Genomic DNA, 22,754 nt, shown 5'->3' with positions numbered 1-22,754 from the left:
GACTCTTCGCTGCAACATCGATGGCCTTCATCTTCGTCCAGTATGTCTTAAGACGGGCAAAGGCCATCCGTGCACCTTCAATGCACGTTGATCGCTTAACAACATCGATACGCGACACCGCGTCAGCAAGTCACCGCACCAAACCAAAATAACTATCCAGAATTGGCTCGGTCGGCCACAGCCGGACCACGACGTCCTTCATGGCAGCGCCGGATATCCGGTGAAGCTCGGCCCATTGGGTCATCTGTTCGTTCAGCAACAGTGGGCGCTTTGACGCACCGAATAGTGACCAGAAAAGCTTCTCCGTTGCATAACCTTCTTGCGCTTGGTAAAACTGCGCTGCATCGGAAGCACTCTTCGGCAAATCCAATAAAGCGTCTGGAGAACTCCACACTTGGTTAAGCGGGGCATAATTCGGATCGCCGAACTTAGTTTGTAATAAAATGGGCTTACCAGCCACGATCTCCCCAGCTTGCCGGATCTCCTCCCTGGCCGCTCTAGATTCGGACCGCGCTTCTTTTGCCTCTCGTCAGGCCTTGTCAAGATCAGCCGTTTTGGCCTTATTATCCTTCTCGAGGATTTCATAGCGGCCAGCGGCATCCTTTAGTTCATGTGCCATCATGGATATTTTCTCCTTGCTTTGGCGCCGAGCAGCCTGTTCGGCCCTTAACTCGGCAGACACCTTTTTGGCAGCCGCATTACTAAACCGGGCCTGCTCCTTGGCCCGAACTAGCTCCGCCCGAAGAATCTCAACAGCGGCGGCACCATCTGTAGTCATGCACATCTCAGTATACAGTCTTCAGAGTCACGCTTATATTATAAGCACATGCATATAATGACTACCCCCAAGACATACCTTGTGCCTCGTCAAGCCGCCTGTTGATAAGCGTGATGTCATCATCCGCTACATCGAGCTTCCGCTGCAGATCGGCAACCTCTGTTCGGGCAGTCGCCAGGGAGGTAAAAGCCTGCGTCTCAATTAATTAGATTATTTCCTAGGCATATCTTTTTGATCCTCGGATTTCCTCCCTTGGGAAGCCAATCAGAGTCTCGGGGGCTACTACCTATACACGGGTGCAGTTTGTGAATAAAACACAATCAAATTTTTTACAGTGCAAACCTCGAAGCCTCTTAGCAGGCTCGTGCAGGCTTCAGTCAATCCGCTTTTTGCGGACAGAACGTTTTCAACCACCGTACCCATCAAGGTACGATGTTCCTCTGAGACTGACACTTGTCGCAGCATGTTCGTCAACATTTCTGTCGCTCAGGACCTCCGGAAGCTACCGTAGGAATACGGCCTCCCTTTGAGGGGATCCGTTTATTCATCCCTGGAGTTGTCTCCGGCCATAGGCCGGACAGTTTGGGGCCTTCGTTGTTGGCCCTCGGACCCTGGGCTACCAAAGTATCACCTTCGGGTAGTGTCTTCGTCACCCCTCGCACCACTTGTTGATCGGGAGAGACCCTCCAGGACGACACTTTGAGGTCGTCCGCCCTATTGGGCGAGGAGGCCGGTGGAGGTGTCTCGCTTTCCATCATCTCCGGGAGAAGATCTCCCGAGGAAGAGGATTGGCGAAGGAGGCTGTGCGCCGAGCTGCAACAACATATACTCTAGATGTTACCTTGGTAACAGGAAAGGAACGGGACATGTTTAAAACACCCTTGTTCACTTACGATTTGGCTAGAGGCTCGTCCTCATTATGGGACTGTGCGACGATGTCGTCCTCTAGGCCCGTGCCACCCGACAGGGGCATCCTGCCCCGCTTAGGAGCCCTTTCCTCCCATCCTTCAGAGGCCGCCCTCTTCTTACCATGGGGAAAAGGGATGTGGGCTTCTCCTTCACTTTTGTCTTCGGGCGGGGGAATCTTGATCTCCCCGGACACTATGTCTGATATACCCTCAGAAGGGAGACCACCTTTGGCCTTCCCGCTCTCAGCCTTGTCTCCCTTTGCAGGCACCTGGTACGGTGCCGGGGCCAGCATCCTTGTTAGTAAGGGATCCGCGGAGTCTTCGGGAAGGGGGGCCGAACACCTGATTCGCTCCGTTTTCTTTATCCAGCCCTGGAAGAACATAGTTTGCTCAGCATATTACGGCATACTTAACTAGAAAGAGTTCGGGAGTTGAAGCACTTACCGAGGTATCCGGATGATTGCAGTCGAGGCTGATGTCCTCGGTGGTATCCGGCCACTGTTTTCGTTTCCCGAAAAACAACTTCCACATTCCTTTGTGCGTAGTGCCAAAGAAGTGTTGGAGGGTCCGTGGTCCTTCCGGATTAAACTCCCACATATGGAGAGGTTGACGCTGGCATGGCAGGGCTCGGCGGACTAGCATTACTTGAATCACGTTGAAGAGATCGATGTCCTTCTCAAGGAGGCTTCGGATGCGGCTCTGTAGAGTTTGCACTTCATAAACAGATCCCCAGTCCAGCCCCTTATTAATCCATGACGCAAGCTGTAGCGGAGGGCGAGAACGGAACGCAGGTGTAGTTGCCCACTTGGTACCGCGGGGTTCTGTGATGTAAAACCACTCCCGCTGCCATTGGTTGGAGGTTTCGGTGAAGGAGCCTTTTGGCCAGAGAGTATTGGTAAGCTTGCTCACTACAGCACCGCCGCCCTCCGCCTGTTCCCCTTCGATCACCTTCGGCTTCACACTAAAGGTCTTGAGCCATAAGCCGAAGTGTGGGGGAATTCGGAGGAAGGCCTCACACGTGACGATAAACGCCGAGATGTGGAGGAGAGAATCTGGGGCTAGATCGTGAAAATCTAGTCCGTAATAAAAGATGAGTCCCCAGACGAAGGGGTGAAGAGCGAATCCTAGCCCTCAGAGGAGGTGAGAGATGAAAAATTCCCTCTCGCCGGATCTGGGAGTCGGAATAACCTGTCCTTGAGCAGGAAGCCTGTGGGGGATCTCTGCGGTAAGATATCTGGCCGTCTGAAGCTTCGCAATGTCCTCCTCTGTAACGGAGGAAGCCACCCATCGGCCCTGTGGGCTGGGTCCGGACATGATTGGGGAGCTTGAAGCAATGAAGTCGAACCTGTGATGCTAGAACTCGAGGTTGGAAAGGCTGGGGAGAAGTTTGGCGTAAAAAGAGATGGCCCTTGGCTCCTTTATAAAGGCAATGGGTATCGAACGCTTCCTCCTAAGCCTGAAAACCTGCCTATTCCTAAGGAATCTTTCCAACGGAACGGTTGGGTTACCTACGCTCGCATTGATGAGAATCCCGCGATAAGGGGAACACGATCTCTGCTTCGACAGGACGTGCCAGTAAAAACCGCGCCTCGAAACATGGAACGGCAGGACAAGAAACGGTTCAAAATAATGACCGGACAAGTGATGTCACGCTACGAAAAGTTGTCAGCTGATTGGACTCGTAAAATATTATACTCTCTACAGTTGTGTATGGTACTTGTGTTGCAGATTCGGACACGTTCGTCCGAAGACTATCCTGGAGTATTCGAAAAGGGGAACCCTCCTTGCAATGCCGAAGACAATATGCGCGCCGGACACCTCGTCATTGAAGCCTGGTTCAGGGGCTACTGAGGGAGTCCTGGACTAAGGGGTCCTCGGGCGTCCGACCTGTTATACATGGGCCGGACTGATGGGCCACGAATATACGAAGACCGAAGACTCTCTCCCGTGTCCGGATGGGACTCTCCTTGGCGACCAAACGTGAAGATTCCTTTCTCTGTAACCGACCTGATGTAACCCTAGATCCCTCCGGTGTCTATATAAACCGGAGGGTTTAGTCTGGATCGATATACTCATAGCCATAGTCATACAGGCTAGACTTCTAGGGTTTTAGCCATTACGATCTCGTGGTAGATCAACTCTTGTAACACTCATATTCATCAAGATCAATCAAGCAGGAAGTAGGGTATTACCTCCATAGAGAGGGCCCGAACCTGGGTAAACATTATGTCCCCCGTCTCCTGTTACCATCGATCCTAGACGCACAGTTCGGGACCCCCTACCCGAGATCCACCGGTTTTGACACCGACACATTGACCATAGCAAGTACGTGATCACCGGTACGCATGGCGGGCTTCTTCTGGCGATCTGCCTCGCCTTTGAAATGCTTGCCTTTCTTTCGACATTGATGGTTGGTCGGAAGAAATCGATGATGCCCCTGGTACACATTCTTCCTGCATTTGTCTAGGTATATACTTTGGGTGTCATCTAAACAGTGCGTGCATGCATGGTATCCCTTGTTGTCTGTCCTGAAAGGTTACCGAGAGCAGGCCAATCATTGATGGTTACAAACAGCAACGCATGCAGGTGAAATTCCTCTTGTCTGTGCTCATCCCACACACGTACACCTTTTCCATTCCACAGCTGTAAAAGTTCTTCAACTAATGGCCTTAGGTACACATCAATGTCGTTGCCGGGTTGCTTAGGGACTTGGATGAGAACTGGCATCATAATGAACTTCCGCTTCATGCACAACCAAGGAGGAAGTTTATAGATACATAGAGTCACGGGCCAGGTGCTGTGATTGCTGCTCTGCTCCCCAAAAGGATTAATGCCATCAGTGCTTAAACCAAACCATACGTTCCTTGCATCACCTACAAACTCCTTCCAGTACTTTCTCTCGATTTTTCTCCACTGCGACCCGTCAGCTGGTCCTCTCAACTTCCCATCTTTCTTATGGTCCTCTCTGTGCCATCGCATCAACTTGGCATGCTCTTTGTTTCTGAACAGACGTTTCAACCGTGGTATTATAGGAGCATACCACATAACCTTGGCAGGAACCCTCTTCCTGGGGCGCTCGCCGTCAACATCACCAGGGTCATCTCATCTGATCTTATACCGCAATGCACCGCATACCGGACATGCTTTCAAATCCTCGTACGCACCGCGGTAGAGGATGCAGTCATTATGGCATGCATGAATCTTCTGCACCTCCAATCCTAGAGGGCATACAACCTTCTTTGCTGCGTACGTACTGTCGGACAATTCGTTATCCTTTGGAAGCTTCTTCTTCAATATTTTCAGTAGCTTCTCAAATCCTTTGTCAGGCACACCATTCTCTGCCTTCCACTGCAGCAATTCCAGTACGGTACCGAGCTTTGTGTTGCCATCTTCGCAATTGGGGTACAACCTTTTTTGTGATCCTCTAAAATGGGATCGAACTTCAGCTTCTCCTTTTGACTTTCGCCTCTTTGCATCAACAATGACCCGGCGAAGATCATCATCGGGCACATCGTCTGGTTCCTCTTGATCTTCAGCTTCCCCCGTTGTAGCATCACCATATTCAGGGGGCACATAGTTTTCATCATCCTCTTCTCCTTCGCTGTCTTCCATCATAACCCCCATTTCTCCGTACTTGGTCCAAACATTATAGTGTGGCATGAAACCCTTATAAAGCAGGTGGGTGTGAAGGATTTTCCGGTCAGAGTAAGACTTCATATTCCCACATATAGGGCATGGACAACACATAAAACCATTCTGCTTGTTTGCCTCAGCCACTTCAAGAAAATTATGCATGCCCTTAATGTACTCGGAGGTGTGTCTGTCACCATACATCCATTGTCGGTTCATCTGCGTACATTATATATAATTAAGTGTGTCAAAAACCATTACACAACATCATAAATAGATAAGTGACCAAATTAATAGAAGTTCATCATCACATTAAAACCAAATTACATACATAGTTTTCCAGAGCATGTAATTAAACCATACATTGAAACTATGTAAAACATTTCAATGCAACAACAAATGCGATCATAATCGCAACCAAGGTAACAATTGATCCAAGGGCATAATGATACAAAGCCTCGGTATGAATGGCATATTTTCTAATCTTTCTAATCTTCAAGCGCATTGCATCCATCTTGATCTTGTGATCATCGACGACATCCGCAACATGCGACTCCAATATCATCTTCTCCTCCTCATTTTTTTTAATTTTTCCTTCAAGTAATTGTTTTCGTCTTCAACTAAATTTAACCTCTCGACAATAGGGTCGGTTGGAATTTCTGGTTCACATACCTCCTAGATAAAAATATCTATGTCACGTTGGTTGGCATAATTGTCATAAACAATAAATGAACCAAATTAGTTATAAAAAATAATATATACCACATCCGAATCATAGACAGGACGAGGGCCGACGGGGGCGGATACCAAAACCATCGCACTATATATTAACAAACAATAATAAAGGTAAGAAATTTATAGAAGTATCTATCTAAATCATACAAGTAAGAATTTTTTTCTTTTAGAAAGAAGATAAGAACAAGAGGCTCACCACGGTGGTGCCGGCAACGAGATCGGCGCGGGCGCTCGACGGCGGTGAAGACGGGGACGAGACGTGACGGACCGCTAAACCTAGTTTTATACAAACTTGTGGTGAAGCCTGTATTTACAAGAAAGTGAGTGGGAGCACTACAGCATTTCTGATAAATATATGTGAATGACATATTGTTGATCAGAAATAATGTAGAATTTTCTGGAAAACATAAAAGAGTATTTGAAAGGAGTTTTTCAAAGAAAGACCTCGGTGAAGTTGCTTACATATTGAGCATCAAGATCTATAGAGATAGATCAAGACGCTTGATAAGTTTTTTCAATGAGTACATACCTTGACAAGATTTTGAAATAGTTCAAAATGGAACAGTCAAAGAAAGAGTTCTTGCCTGTGTTACAAGGTGTGAAATTGAGTAAGACTCAAAACCCGACCACGGCAGAAGATGGAAAGAGAATGAAAGTCATTCCCTATGCCTAAGCCATAGGTTCTATAAAGTATGCCATGCTGTGTACCAGATCTATTGTATACCCTACCACTGAGTTTGGCAAGGGAGTACAATAGTGATCTAGGAGTAGATCACTGGACAGCGGTCAAAATTATCCTTAGTGGAATAAGGATATGTTTCTCGATTATGGATGTGATAAAAGGTTCGTCGTAAAAGGTTACGTCGATGCAAGTTTTTGACACTGATCCAGATGACTCTAAGCTCAATCTGGATACATATTAAAAGTGGGAGCTATTAGCTAGAGTAGCTCCGTGCAGAGCATTGTAGACATAGAAATTTTCAAAATACTTACGGATCTGAATGTGACAGACCCGTTGACTAAAATTATCTCACAAGCAAAACATGATCACACCTTAGTACTCTTTGGATGTTAATCACATAGGGATGTGAACTAGATTACTGAATCTAGTAAACCCTTTGGGTGTTGGTCACATATCGATGTGAACTATGGGTGTTAACCACATAAAGATGTGAACTATCGATGTTAAATCACATGGCGATGCGAACTAGATTATTGACTCTAGTGCAAGTGGGAGACTGAAGGAAATATGCCCTAGAGGCAATAATAAAGTTATTATTTATTTCCTCATATCATGATAAATGTTTATTATTCATACTAGAATTGTATTAACCGGAAACATAATACATGTGTGAATACATAGACAAACATAGTGTCACTAGTATGCCTCTACTTGACTAGCTCGTTAATCGAAGATGGTTGAGTTTCCTAGCCATGGACATGAGTTGTCATTTGATTAACGAGATCACATCATTAGGAGAATGATGTGATTGACTTGACCCATTCCGTTAGCTTACCACTTGATCGTTTAGTATGTTGCTATTGCTTTTTTCATGACTTATACATGTTCCTATGACTATGAGATTATGCAACTCCCGTTTACCAGAGGAACACTTTGTGTGCTACCAAATGTCACAACATAACCGGGTGATTATAGTGCTCTACAGGTGTCTCCGAAGGTACTTGTTGAGTTGGCGTATTTCGAGATTAGGATTTGTCACTGCGATTGTCGGAGAGGTATCTCTGGGCCCTCTTGGTAATGCACATCACTATAAGCCTTGCAAGCAATGTGACTAATGAGTTAGTTGCGGGATGATGCTTTACGTAATGAGTAAAGAGACTTGCCGGTAACGAGATTGAACTAGGTATTGAGATACCGACGATCGAGTCTCGGGCAAGTAACATACCGATGACAAAGGAACAACGTATGTTGTTATGCGGTTTGACCGATAAAGATCTTCGTAGAATATGTGGTAGCCAATATGAGCATCCAGGTTCCGCTATTGGTTAGTGACCGGAGACGTGTCTCGGTCATGTCTACATAGTTCTCGAACCCGTAGGGTACGCACGCTTAAAGTTCGGTGACGATCGGTATTATGAGTATAAGTGTTTTGATGTACCAAAGGTAGTTCGGAGTCCCGAATGAGATGGGGGACATTACGAGGAGTCTCTAAATGGTCGAGACATAAAGATCGATATATTGGACGACTATATTCGGACGTCGGAAAGGTTCCGAGTGATTCGGGTATTTTTCGGAGTACCGGAGAGTTATGGGAATTCGCCGGGGAGTATATGGGCCTTATTGGGCTTTAGGGGAAAGAGAGAGGGGAGGCTGCGCGCCCCCCAAGGCTTAGTCCAAATTGGACTAGGGGGAGGGGCGGCGCCCCCTCCTTCCTTCTCTTCTCTTTTCCCTTTCCTTCTCTCCTACTCCTACTACTTGGAAGGGCTCCTAGTTCTACTAGGAAAGGGGGAATCCTACTCCCGGTGGGAGTAGGACTCCCCTAGGGCGCGCCATAGAGAGGGCCGGCCCTCCCCCTCCTCTAGTCCTTTATATACGGGGGAGGGGGCACCCCATAGACACAACAATTGATCTCTTGATCTCTTAGCCATGTGCGGTGCCCCCTCCACCATATTCCACCTCGATAATATCGTAGCGGTGCTTAGGCGAAGCCCTGCGTCGGTAGCATCATCATCACCGTCACCACGCCGTCGTGTTGACGGAACTCTCCCTCAAAGCTCGGCTGGATCGGAGTTCGAGGGACGTCATCGAGCTGAACGTGTGCTGAACTCGGAGGTGCCGTACGTTCGGTACTCGGATCGGTCGGATCATGAAGACGTACGACTACATCAACCGCATTGTGCTAACACTTCCGCTTTCGGTCTACGAGGGTACGTGGACACACTCTCCCCTCTCGTTGCTATGCATCACCATGATCCTGTGTGCGCGTAGGAATTTTTTTGAAATTACTACATTCCCCAACAGTGGCATCCGAGCCAGGTTTTATGCGTAGAAGTTATATGCACAAGTAGAACACAAGTGATTTGTGGGCGATACAAGTCATACTGCTTACCAGCATGTCATACTTTGGTTCGACCGTATTGTTGGATGAAGCGTCCCGGACCGACATTACGCCTACGCTTACGCGAGACTGGTTCTACCGACGTGCTTTGCACACAGGTGGCTGTCGGGTGTCAGTTTCTCCAACTTTAGTTGAACCGAGTGTGGCTACGCCCGGTCCTTGAGAAGGTTAAAACAACACCAACTTGACGAACTATCGTTGTGGTTTTGATGCGTAGGTAAGAACGGTTCTTGCTCAGCCCGTAGCAGCCACGTAAAACTTGCAACAACAAAGTAGAGGACGTCTAACTTGTTTTTGCAGGGCATGTTGTGATGTGATATGGTCAAGACATGATGCTATATTTTATTGTATGAGATGATCATGTTTTGTAACCGAGTTATCGGCAACTGGCAGGAGCCATATGGTTGTCTCGCCCTATAATGCTTTACTTTATCACTAAGCGGTAGCAATAGTCGTAGAAGCAATAGTTGGCGAGACGACAACTATTGCTACGATGGAGATCAAGGTGTCGCACCGGTGACGATGGTGATCCTGACGGTGCTTCGGAGATGGAGATCACAAGCACAAGATGATGATGGACATATCATATCACTTATATTGATTGCATGTGATGTTTATCCTTTATGCATCTTATTCTGCTTTGATTGACGGTAGCATTATAAGATGATCTCTCACTAAATTTCAAGATAAAAGTGTTGTCCCTGAGTATGCACCGTTGCCAAAGTTCGTCGTGCCGAGACACCACGTGATGATCGGGTGTGATAATCTCTACATTCATCTACAATGGGTGCAAGCCAGTTTTGCACACGCAGAATACTCAGGTTAAACTTGACGAGCCTAGCATATGCAGATATGGCCTCAGAACACTGGAGACTGAAAGGTCGAGCGTGAATCATATAGTAGATATGATCAACATAGTGATGTTCACCATTGAAAACTACTCCATCTCACGTGATGATCGGACATGGTTTAGTTGATTTGGATCTCGTGATCATTTAGATGACTAGAGGGATGTCTATCTAAGTGGGAGTTCTTAAGTAATATGATTAATTGAACTTTAATTTATCATGAACTTAGTCCTGGTAGTATTAGCATATCTATGTTGTAGATCAATAGCTAGCGTTTAGCTCCCCTGTTTTATTTTTGATATGTTCCTAGAGAAAACTAAGTTGAAAGATGTTAGTAGAAATGATACAGGTTGGATCCGTGATCTGAGGATTATCCTCATTGCTGCATAGAAGAATTATGTCCTTGATGCACCACTAGGTGATAGACCGATTGCAGGAGCAACTGCAGACGTTATGAACATTTGGCAAGCTCGATATGATGACTACTTGATAGTTTAGTGCAACATGCTTTATGGCTTAGAATCTGGGCTTCAAAGACGTTTTTGAAACGCCACAGAGCATATGAGATGTTCCAACAGTTGAAATTAATATTTCAGACTCATGCCCATGTCGAAAGGTATGAGACCTTTGACAAGTACTTTGCCTACAAGATGGAGGAGAATAGCTCAGCTAGTGAGCATGTGCTCAGAATGTCTGAGTACTACAATCACTTGAATCAAGTGGGAGTTAATCTTACAGATAAGATAGTGATTGACAGAGTTCTCTGGTCACTATCACCAAGTTACTAGAACTTCGTGATGAACTATAATATGCAAGGGATAACGGAAATGATTCCCAAGCTCTTCGTGATACTGAAATCGACGAAGGTAGAAATCAAGAAAAACATCAAGTGTTGATGGTTGACAAGACCACTAGTTTCAAGAAAAGGGCAAAGGGAAGAAGGGGAACTTCAAAAAGAACGGCAAGCAAGTTGCTGCTCCCGTGAAGAAGCCCAAAGGTAGACCCAAGCCTGAAATTGAGTGCTTCTACTGCAAAGGAAATGGTCACTGGAAGTGGAACTGCCCCTAGATACTTGGCGGATAAGAAGGATGGCAAAATGAACAAAGGTATATTTTATATACATGTTATTGATGTGTACTTTACTAGTGTTTATAGAAACCCCGCGGTATTTGATACTAGTTCAGTTGCTAAGAGTAGTAACTCGAATCTGGAGTTGCAGAATGAACAGAAACTAGTTAAGAGTGAAGTGACGATGTGTGTTGGAAGCAGTTCCAAGATTGATATGGTCATCATCGCACACTCCCTATACTTTCGGGATTAGTGTTGAACCTAAATAAATTATATTTGGTGTTTGCGTTGAGCATGAATATGATTTGATCATGTTTATTGCAATATGGTTATTCATTTCAATTAGAGAATAATTGTTGTTCTGTTTACATGAATAAAACCTTCTATGGTCATACACCCAATGAAAATGGTTTGTTGGATCTCGATTGTAGTGATACACATATTCATAATATTGAAGCCAAAAGATGCAAAGTTAATAATGATAGTGCAACTTATTTGTGGCACTGCCGTTTAGGTCATATTGGTGTAAAACACATGAAGAAACTCCATGCTGATGGGTTTTTGGAATCACTTGATTATGAATCACTTGATGCTTGCGAATCATGCCTCATGGGCAAGATGACTAAGACTCCGTTCTCCGGAACAATTGAGCGAGCAACTGACTTATTGGAAATAATACATACTGATGTATGCGGTTCGATGAGTGTTGAGGCTCGCGGCGGGTATCGTTATTTTCTGACCTTCACAGATGATTTGAGCAGATATGGGTATATCTACTTGATGAAACATAAGTCTGAAACATTTGAAAAATTCAAAGAATTTCAGAGTGAAGTGGAAAATCGTCGTGACAAGAAAATAAAGTTTCTACGATCTGATCGCGTAGACAAATATTTGAGTTACGAGTTTGGTCTTCAATTAAAACAATGTGGAATAGTTTCACAAATTCGTGCCACCTGGAACACCACAGCATAATGGTGTGTCCAAACATCATAACCGTACTTTATTGGACATAATGCAATCTATGATGTTTCTTACCGATTTACCACTATAGTTTTGGGGTTATGCATTAGAGACAGCTGCATTCACGTTAAAAAGGGCACCATCTAAATCCGTTGAGACGACACCGTATGAAGTGTGGTTTGGCAAGAAACCAAAGTTGTCGTTTCTTAAAATTTGGGGTTGCGATGCTTATAAGAAAAAGTTTCATTCTGATAAGCTCAAACCCAAATCAGAGAAATGTGTCTTCATAGGATACCCAAAGGAGACAGTTGGGTACACCTTCTATCACAGATCCGAAGGCAAGATATTCGTTGCTAAGAATGGATCCTTTCTAGAGAAGGAGTTTCTCTCGAAAGAAGTGAGAGGGAGGAAAGTAGAACTTGATGAGGTAACTATACCTGCTCCCTTATTGGAAAGTAGTTCATCACAGAAATCTGTTCCTGTGACTACTACACCAATTAGTGAGGAAGCTGATGATGATGATCATGTAACTTCAGATCAAGTTACTACCGAACCTCGTAGGTAAACCAGAGTGAGATCCGTACCAGAGTGGTACGGTAATCCTGTTCTGGAGGTCATGTTACTTGACCATGACGAACCTACGAACTATGAGGGAGCGATGATGACCCCAGATTCCGCGAAATGGCTTGAGGGCATGAAATCTGAGATGAGATCCATGTATGAGAACAAAGTGTGGACTTTGGTTGACTTGCCCGATGATCGGCAAGCCATAGAAAATAAATGGATCTTCAAGAGGAAGACAGACGCTGATAGTAGTGTTACTATCTACAAAGCTAGACTTGTTGAAAAAGGTTTTTGACAAAGTTCAAGGTGTTGACTACGATGAGATTTTCTCACTCGTAGCGATGCTTAAGTCTGTCCGAATCATGTTAGCAAATTGCCACATTTTATGAAATCTGGCAAATGGATGTCAAAACTACGTTCCTTAATGGATTTCTTAAAGAAGAGTTGTATATGATGCAACCAGAAGGTTTTGTCGATCCTAAAGGTGTTAACAAAATGTGCAAGTTCCAGCGATCCATCTATGAACTAGTGCAAGCATCTCGGAGTTGGAATATACGCTTTGATGAGTTGATCAAAGCATATAGTTTTATACAGACTTGCGGTGAAGCCTGTATTTACAAGAAAGTGAGTGGGAGCACTACAACATTTCTGATAAATATATGTGAATGACATATTGTTGATCAGAAATAATGTAGAATTTTCTGGAAAGCATAAAGGAGTATTTGAAAGGAGTTTTTCAAAGAAGGACCTCGGTGAAGCTGCTTACATATTGAGCATCAAGATCTATAGAGATAGATCAAGATGCTTGATAAGTTTTTTCAATAAGTACATACCTTGACAAGATTTTGAAATAGTTCAAAATGGAACAGTCAAAGAAAGAGTTCTTGCCTGTGTTACAAGGTGTGAAATTGAGTAAGACTCAAAACCCGACCACGGCAGAAGATGGAAAGAGAATGAAAGTCATTCCCTATGCCTCAGCCATAGGTTCCATAAAGTATGCCATGCTGTGTACCAGATCTATTGTATACCCTACCACTGAGTTTGGCAAGGGAGTACAATAGTGATCTAGGAGTAGATCACTGAACAACGGTCAAAATTATCCTTAGTGGAATAAGGATATGTTTCTCGATTATGGAGGTGACAAAAGGTTCGTCGTAAAAGGTTACCTCGATGCAAGTTTTTGACACTGATCCAGATGACTCTAAGTCTCAATCTGGATACATAAGTGGGAGCTATTAGCTAGAGTAGCTCCATGCAGAGCATTGTAGACATAGAAATTTGCAAAATACTTACGGATCTGAATGTGACAGACCCGTTGACTAAAATTATCTCACAAGCTAAACATGATCACACCTTAGTACTCTTTGGGTGTTAATCACATAGCGATGTGAACTAGATTACCGACTCTAGTAAACCCTTTGGGTGTTGGTCACATATCGATGTGAACTATGGGTGTTAACCACATAAAGATGTGAATTATTGATGTTAAATCACATGGCGACGTGAACTAGATTATTGACTCTAGTGCAAGTGGGAGACTGAAGGAAATATGCCCTAGAGGCAATAATAATGTTATTATTTAGTTCCTCATATCATGATAAATGCTTATTATTCATGCTATAATTGTATTAACCGGAAACATAATACATATGTGAATACATAGACAAACATAGTGTCACTAGTATGCCTCTACTTGACTAGCTCGTTAATTGAAGATTGTTGAGTTTCCTAGCCATGGACATGAGTTGTCATTTGATTAATGGGATCACATCATTAGGAGGATGATGTGATTGACTTGACCCATTCCGTTATCTTAGCACTTGATCGTTTAGTATGTTGCTATTGCTTTCTTCATGACTTATACATGTGATACGTCGCCGTCGTATCTACTTTTCCAAACACTTTTGCCCTTGTTTTGGACTCTAACTTGCATGATTTGAATGGAACTAACCCGGACTGACGTTGTTTTCAGCAGACTTTCCATGGTGTTATTTATGTGCAGAAACAAAAGTTCTCGGAATGACCTGAAACTCCACGGAACGTCTATTTGGAAATAATAAAAAATCCTTGCAAAAGATGAAGACCAGGGGGCCCACACCCTGTCCACGAGGGTGGGGGCGCACCCCCCTAAGGCGCGCCCCCTACCTCATGGGCCCCCTGGAGCTCCTCCAACCTCAACTCCAACTCTATATATTTGCTTTCGGGGAGAAAAAAATCAGAGAGAAGAATTCATCGCGTTTTACGATACGGAGCCACCGCCAAGCCCTAAAACCTCTCGGGAGGGCTGATCTGGAGTCCGTTCGGGGCTCCGGAGAGGGGGATCCGTCGCCATCGTCATCATCAACCATCCTCCATCACCAATTTCATGATGCTCACCGCCGTGCGTGAGTAATTCCATCGTAGGCTTGCTGGACGGTGATGGGTTGGATGAGATCTATCATGTAATCGAGTTAGTTTTGTTAGGGTTTGATCCCTAGTATCCACTATGTTCTGAGATTGATGTTGCTATGACTTTGCTACGCTTAATGCTTGTCACTAGGGCCCGAGTGCCATGATTTCAGATCTGAACCTATTATGTTTTCATGAATATATGTGAGTTCTTGATCCTATCTTGCAAGTCTATAGTCACCTACTATGTGTTATGATCCGGCAACCCCGAAGTGACAATAATCGGGACCACTCCCGGTGATGACCATAGTTTGAGGAGTTCATGTATTCACTATGTGCTAATGCTTTGTTCCGGTTCTCTATTAAAAGGAGGCCTTAATATCCCTTAGTTTCCATTAGGACCCCGCTGCCACGGGAGGGTAGGACAAAAGATGTCATGCAAGTTCTTTTCCATAAGCACGTATGACTATATTCGGAATACATGCCTACATTACATTGATGAATTGGAGCTAGTTCTGTGTCACCCTATGTTATGATTGTTACATGATGAACCGACATCCGGCATAATTCTCCATCACCGATCCAATGCCTACGAGCTTTTCACATATTGTTCTTCGCTTATTTACTTTTCCGTTGCTACTGTTACAATCACTACAAAACACCAAAAATATTACTTTTTCTACTGTTACCTTTGTTACTGTTACCACTACTATCATATTACTTTTCTACTAAATTCTTTGCTGCAGATATTAAGTTATCCAGGTGTGGTTGAATTGACAACTCAACTGCTAATACTTGAGAATATTCTTTGGCTCCCCTTGTGTTGAATCAATAAATTTGGGTTGAATACTCTACGCTCGAAAACTGTTGCGATCCCCTATACTTGTGGGTTATCAAGACTATTTTCTGGCGCCGTTGCCGGGGAGCATAGCTCTATTCTTTGAGTCACTTGGGATTTATATCTGCTGGTCACTATGAAGAACTTGAAAGAAGGTAAGACAACAAATTATCCCTCAACTACGAGGGGAGGTAAGGAACTGCCATCTAGCTCTGCACTTGAATCACCTTCTGTTTTGAGTAAGCTTGCGACACCTAAACCTGCTTCTGCTATTCGTTCTGATATGTCGCATGTTATTGATGATGCCACTTCTGCTATGCATGATACTTATGATGAGACTACTTCTATGCTTGATACTACTGTGCCACTTAGTGAATTTCTTGATGAACAAATTGCTAGGGCTAGAGAGAAAGAAATTATTGAAACTGATTATATTGATGAAAGTGATGATGAAGACTTGCCTGTTATTCCTGAGGGTTATGTTTTTGATAAAGAAGCTTCTTTAGCTATTTTAGCTTGCAAAGATAGATATGAGCTCAAGAGGTTATTAGCTAAATGGAATCAGCAATCTCTTAATGATAGAATGAAACCTGACCCTGCTTTTGCTACTTCACCTATCTGTGTTACCGATAAGGATTGTGAATTCTCTGTTGATCCTGATATAATTACTTTGGTTGAATCTGATCCTTTTCATGGCTATGAATCTGAAACTGTTGTGGCACATCTTACTAAATTAAATGATATAGCCACCCTGTTCACTAATGATGAGAAATCTCGCTACCTTTATATCCTTAAAATATTTCCGTTCTCATTAAAGGGTGATGCTATGATATGGTTTAATTCTCTTGATCCTGGTTGTGTGCGTAGTCCCCAGGATATGATTTATTACTTCTCTGCTAAATATTTCCCCGCTCATAAGAAACAAGCTGCTTTGAGGGAAATATACAATTTTGTGCAAATTGAAGAAGAGAGTCTCCCACAAGCTTGGGGGAGGCTTCTCAAGTTACTTAATGCTTTGCCTGATCATCCTCTTAAGAAAAATGAAATACTTGATATCTTTTATAATGGACTAACCGATGCTTCTAGAGATTACCTGGATAGTTGTGCTGGTTCTGTTTTCAGGGAAAGGATACCGGATGAAGCTGAAATTCTATTGAATAATATGTTGACAAATGAAAATAATTGGACACTTCCGGAGCTAGCTCCTGAGCCTATTCCTAAACCAACTCCGAAGAAGAGAGGTGTTCTATTTCTCAGTCCTGAAGATATGCAAGAGGCAAAGAAATCTATGAAAGAAAAAGGTATAAAAGCTGAAGATGTTAAGAATTTACCTCCTATTTAAGAAATACATGGTCTTAATTTACCGCCTGTTGAAGAAACATATGATCTTAATCCTTTATCTACTGAAGAACCTCATGGTCTTGATAACCCGACAGAGGTAGTAAAGGTAAATTCTCTCTATAAATATGATAAAGCTGAAATCCCTCCTACTAAAATTGCTAGCCAATGCTTGGATGAGTTTGATAACTTTATAGTTAAGCAAGAAGATTTCAATGCTTATTTTGGTAGACAATTAAAACAGAATGCCTATATGATTGAACACTTGGGTAATTACATGGCTAATGTTAGAGGTTAACTTAAACTCATTAGTAAACATGCTTCTATGGTTACCACTCAAGTTGAACAAGTACTTAAAGCTCAAAATGATTTGCTCAATGAAATGAATAGTAAGAAAAATGATTATGCTGTTAGAGTGGCTACTAGAACTGGTAGAATGACTCAGGAACCTTTGTATCCTGAAGGCCACCCTAAGAGAATTGAGCAAGATTCTCAGAGAAATAATATTGATGCACCTAGTTCTTCTACAAAGAAGAAAAAGAAAAATGATAGGACTTTGCATGCTTCTAGTGAACCTATTGCTGAAACACCTGAGAATCCAAATGATATTTCTATTTCTGATGCTAAACACAATCTGGTAATGAACATGAACCTAGTGAAAATGCCAATGATGATGTTCATGATGATGCTCAACCTAGTAATGATAACGATGTAGAAATTGAAGCTGCTATTGATCTTGATAACCCACAATCAAAGAATCAACGTTATGATAAGAGAGACTTTGTTGCTAGGAAACATGGTAAAGAAAGAGAACCATGGGTTCAGAAACCCATGCCTTTTCCTCCCAAACCATCCAAGAAAAAGGATGATGAGGATTTTGAGCGCTTTGCTGAAATGATTAGACCTATCTTTTTGCGTATGCGATTATCTGATATGCTCACAACGAATCCTTATGCTAAGTATATGAAAGATATTGTTACAAATAAAAGAAAGATACCGGAAGCTGAGATTTCCACCATGCTTGCTAATTATACTTTTAAGGGTGGAATACCTAAGAAACTAGGAGATCCAGGAGTACCAACTATACCATGCTCCATTAAAAGAAATTATGTTAAAACTGCTTTATGTGATCTTGGGGCCGGTGTTAGTGTTATGCCTCTCTCTTTATATCATAGACTTGATCTGAATAAGTTGACACCTACTGAAATATCTTTGCAAATGGCTGATAAATCAACTGCTATACCTGTTGGTGTTTGTGAGATGTGCCTGTTGTGGTTGCAAACGTTACTATTTTAACGGACTTTGTTATTCTTGATATTCCCGAGGACGATAGTGTGTCTATTATTCTTGGAAGACCTTTTTTGAATACTGCAGGGGCTGTTATTGATTGCAACAAAGGCAATGTCACTTTTCATGTTAATGGTAATGAGCATACAGTACATTTTCCGAGGAAACAACCTCAAGTCCACAGTATCAATTCTATTGGAAAAATTCCATCGATTATTTTTGGAGGTTTTGAATTTCCTCTTCCTACTGTCAAGAAGAAATATGATATTCTTATTATTGGGGATGTGCATATCCCCGTTGAGGTAACATAGTGTTATTCAAAATTTCTCCGGTTCCATGTTATTCGAAATGAGTTTGTTAACAAGACTTGATCAACCTTGTTAGTGGATTCCTTTTGATGAGCATGAGATGGATGAAACTAGAAGGCACAACCTTCTGTACCCTCCTTCTACTTTCTGTTATTTAGTTGAAATAAAGTAAAAATAGTATTTTTCTGTCTGTTTTCTGATTTATCCGTGCAATATAAAAATACCCCGAAAATAAAACTTCTCCAAATGCCCTGAAAACGGAATATGATTTTTTCTAGAATTTTTGAGAATATCTGGCACTGAGAGCACAGCAGGAGGGGCAAGCACCTGGCCACGAGGGTGGAGGGCGCGCCCCCTGCCTCGTGGGCCCACGGTGGCCCTCCTCCACTTAATCATGCACCCATACACTTCTTCTTCCTCCCACAAACACCAATATCAAGCTCAAGCACGAGTTCTAGCTCATTTTGCTGTGATTTTCGATCTCCGTGCTCAAAGCACTTCTCAAAAACTGCTTGGGGAGATTGTTCCTTGGTATGTGACTCCTCCATTGGTCCAATTAGTTTTTGCTCTAGTGCTTTATTCATTGCAAATTTGTGCTGCCTAGGTGACCATGTTCTTGAGCTTGCATGTCAAATTTATATGGTTCCAAGTAGTTCTAACGCATGATATAGGCTCTAGGCACTTGTAGGAGTAGTTGCTATCAATTTTATTGAGTTTGGTTTACTTTTGTTTGAAGTTACTAAAAATTTCAGAAATTTTTCAGAGGAAGAAATATGCTTAGGAAAATGTTCCAACGTGGTTCTTCAAGGAAGCAAGGACCCAGGCTTGCAATGCGTGATGCTGAAGAGGAGCCACCAAGGGACGCTCCAGTGCGGCCCTGTGAATGGCCTTCAGAAAATTTTATGGATCAAGCGGGAATCAAGGAAGAAGTTAACGCATATTTGCGTAACACCGATCCTGTGAGCTTTGAGGCAGACAAATGCCGCCAGTACCACTATCTCACTAGTACATTTGTGAGGAGGTTTGAATTTTCATCTTCACGTAATTCTCCAACTGTCCTGTTTGATCTTTATGAAAAATCTTATACCATGGACTTAGAGGATTTTACTTCTGCTTGCAAACTTCCACAATGGGGTAGTGTTAGTGAACACCGTAAATCTGAATTTAGAAACTTTCTTGCTGGTATAACCGTGGGGGAATCTAGAGATATAGCACAAGCTACCATAGGGAGCATCCATTTTCCTGCTATACATTATTTTGCTCTTTTCATAGGTAGGTGCATAAATGGTAAAGATGAAGCATGTCACATGTGTGTCCCTGATCTCAGTATTCTTAGGAGTGCTGTGTTAGGAGACCAAACTTATAACTTGGGAGCCATTGTTGCACGTAGGTTGCATAATAATAGATTTAATGGAGATTTCTTTGGTGGAATTTATGCAACCCGCTTAGCTGATTTTCTTGGTGTGGAAGTTCGTGAGGATGACATTGAGTTGCCTCCTACTTATTTAGACTATAATTCTATGGTCTATCACCAGTTTGTCGAGAGGAATGAATCACCTCTCCGATATCGCTTAATCTTTGACAGACGTCATGCTTTCCGTATTACTCTCCCTGCTCCTACCTTCTTTGACTATCAGGCAAAAGGAAGACATTTTATCACCGGAGAGGAGGCAGATGAGTACGAGAGGAGGGCGGAGGCAGCTCGCCGCCACGCTGCAGCTCAGGAAGCGATAACCGCTGCATCTCAGTACGACCCCAGCTACACCTATGGGTATCCGCCAGGCCATCCTTGGCCATAAACCAACTTAGGCCAAAAGCCTAAGCTTGGGGGAGTACGTATTTCCCACCGACATTACATTTATGTTCACACACTCATTGCTAAATGTCGGTGCTCATACTCTTTCACTGTAACATCCATGCTAGTTTATTTTCTTTTTCTTGCTTTCTTCTTGTGTGTTTGATAAACCTTAAGAAAAACCAAAAAAATTAGTGTAACTTTTAGTTAGTTTACTTTTCTTGCCGTAGTAGTAATAATTAAAAAGAAAACCCAAAAAGATTTCCCGTTCTTCTTTTGCTTGTTGGGAGCTTTTTCGTGTAAATAGTTTTATTTCTTTTCTTTGGGGGTCGATAGGAGAAGACCATAATTAAATTGTTGAAGTGGCTCTTATATGCATTATTGTTGATTTAACCAAGAGCCCATATTTTGTCTTCTCCTGTTTATTGAATGCTCGCAGATTCCAGCTTAGTCCCATGCACGTGCACTCTTATTATATTCACATCGTTCGGTCGTGCAAGTGAAAGGCAATTATGACGATATATGATGGACTGACTGAGATGAGAAAAGCTGGTATGAACTCGACCTCTCTTGTTTTTGTAAATATGATGAGTTCATCGTTCCTGATTCAGCTTATTATGAATAAACATGTTTGCAATGACAATTAGAGATCATAGTTGCTCGTGCCATGCTTGATTAGCTATGAGTTATAATGGTTTATCTTGCGTGCCAACATGCTATTAAAATGGTTGTGATGTGGTATGATGAGGTGGTATCCTCCTTTGAATGATTTAAGTGACTCGACTTGGCACATGTTCACACATGTAGTTGAAACAAATCAACATAGCCTTCACGATATTCATGTTCATGGTGGATTATGTCCTACTCATGCTTGCACTCAATGTTTATTAATTTTAATGCATGTTCATGACTGTTTGTGCTCTCTAGTTGGTCGCTTCCCAGTCTTTTGCTAGCCTTCACTTGTACTAAGCGGGAATACTGCTTGTGCATCCAATCCCTTAAACCCCAAAGTTATTCCATATGAGTCCACCATACCTTCCTATATGCGGTATCTACCTGCCGTTCCAAGTCAATTTGTATGTACCAAACTCTAAACCTTCAAATAAACATTCTGTTTTGTATGCTCGAATAGCTCAGGTATCAACTAGGGCTGTCCGTATCTTCCATGCTAGGTGGGTTATTCTCAAGAGGAGTGGACTCCGCTCCTCATTCACGAGAAAATGGCTGGTCACCGGGATGCCCAGTCCCATGCTTTATGCAAAATAAATCAAAATAATTGCAAACAAAACCCCCCCTGGGACTGCTGCTAGTTGGAGACACTCGTTGTTTCGAGCAAGTCATGGATTGATGCTTGTTGGTGGAGGGGGAGTATAAACTTTACCATTCTGTTTGGGAACCGCCTATAATGAGTGTAGCATGGAAGATATCACCATCTCTTGGTTGTTATGTTGACAATGAAAGTATGCCGCTCAAAATATTATTTATCTCTATTTCAAAATCGAGCTCTGGCACCTCTACAAATCCCTGCTTCCCTCTGCGAAGGGCCTATCTATTTACTTTTGTGTTGAGTCATCACCCTCTTATTAAAAAGCACTAGCTGGAGAGCGCAGCTGTCATTTGCATTCATTACTTTTAATTTATATTGGGTATGACTGGATCTCTTTTACCATGAATTACAATGTCTAGTCAGTCCTTGATCTTTAAAGGTGCTCTGCATTTATGTTTTGCGGTCTTAGAAAGGGCTAGCGAGATACCATCTTGTTATATCATATTATGATTGTTTTGAGAAAGTGTTGTCATCCGAGATTTATTATTATCGCTCGCTAGTTGATTATGCCATTGATATGAGTAAACATGAGACCTAAGAGTTATTGCGAATGTGGTTAGTCATAATCTTTGCTGAAAACTTGAATGCTGGCTTTACATATTTACAACAACAAGAGCAAACAGAGTTTGTAAAAGTTTTTCTTTATCACTTTGAGTTTATCAACTGAATTGCTTGAGGACAAGCAAAGGTTTAAGCTTGGGGGAGTTGATACGTCTCCGTCGTATCTACTTTTCCAAACACTTTTGCCCTTGTTTTGGACTCTAACTTGCATGATTTGAATGGAACTAACCCGGACTGACGCTGTTTTCAGCAGACTTTCCATGGTGTTATTTATGTGCAGAAACAAAAGTTCTCGGAATGACCTGAAACTCCACGGAACGTCTATTTGGAAATAATAAAAA

Source organism: Triticum aestivum, chromosome 2D, assembly GCF_018294505.1.
Source record: "Triticum aestivum cultivar Chinese Spring chromosome 2D, IWGSC CS RefSeq v2.1, whole genome shotgun sequence".
Taxonomy (NCBI): Eukaryota; Viridiplantae; Streptophyta; class Magnoliopsida; order Poales; family Poaceae; genus Triticum; species Triticum aestivum.
This window is presented reverse-complemented; position numbering follows the sequence as displayed.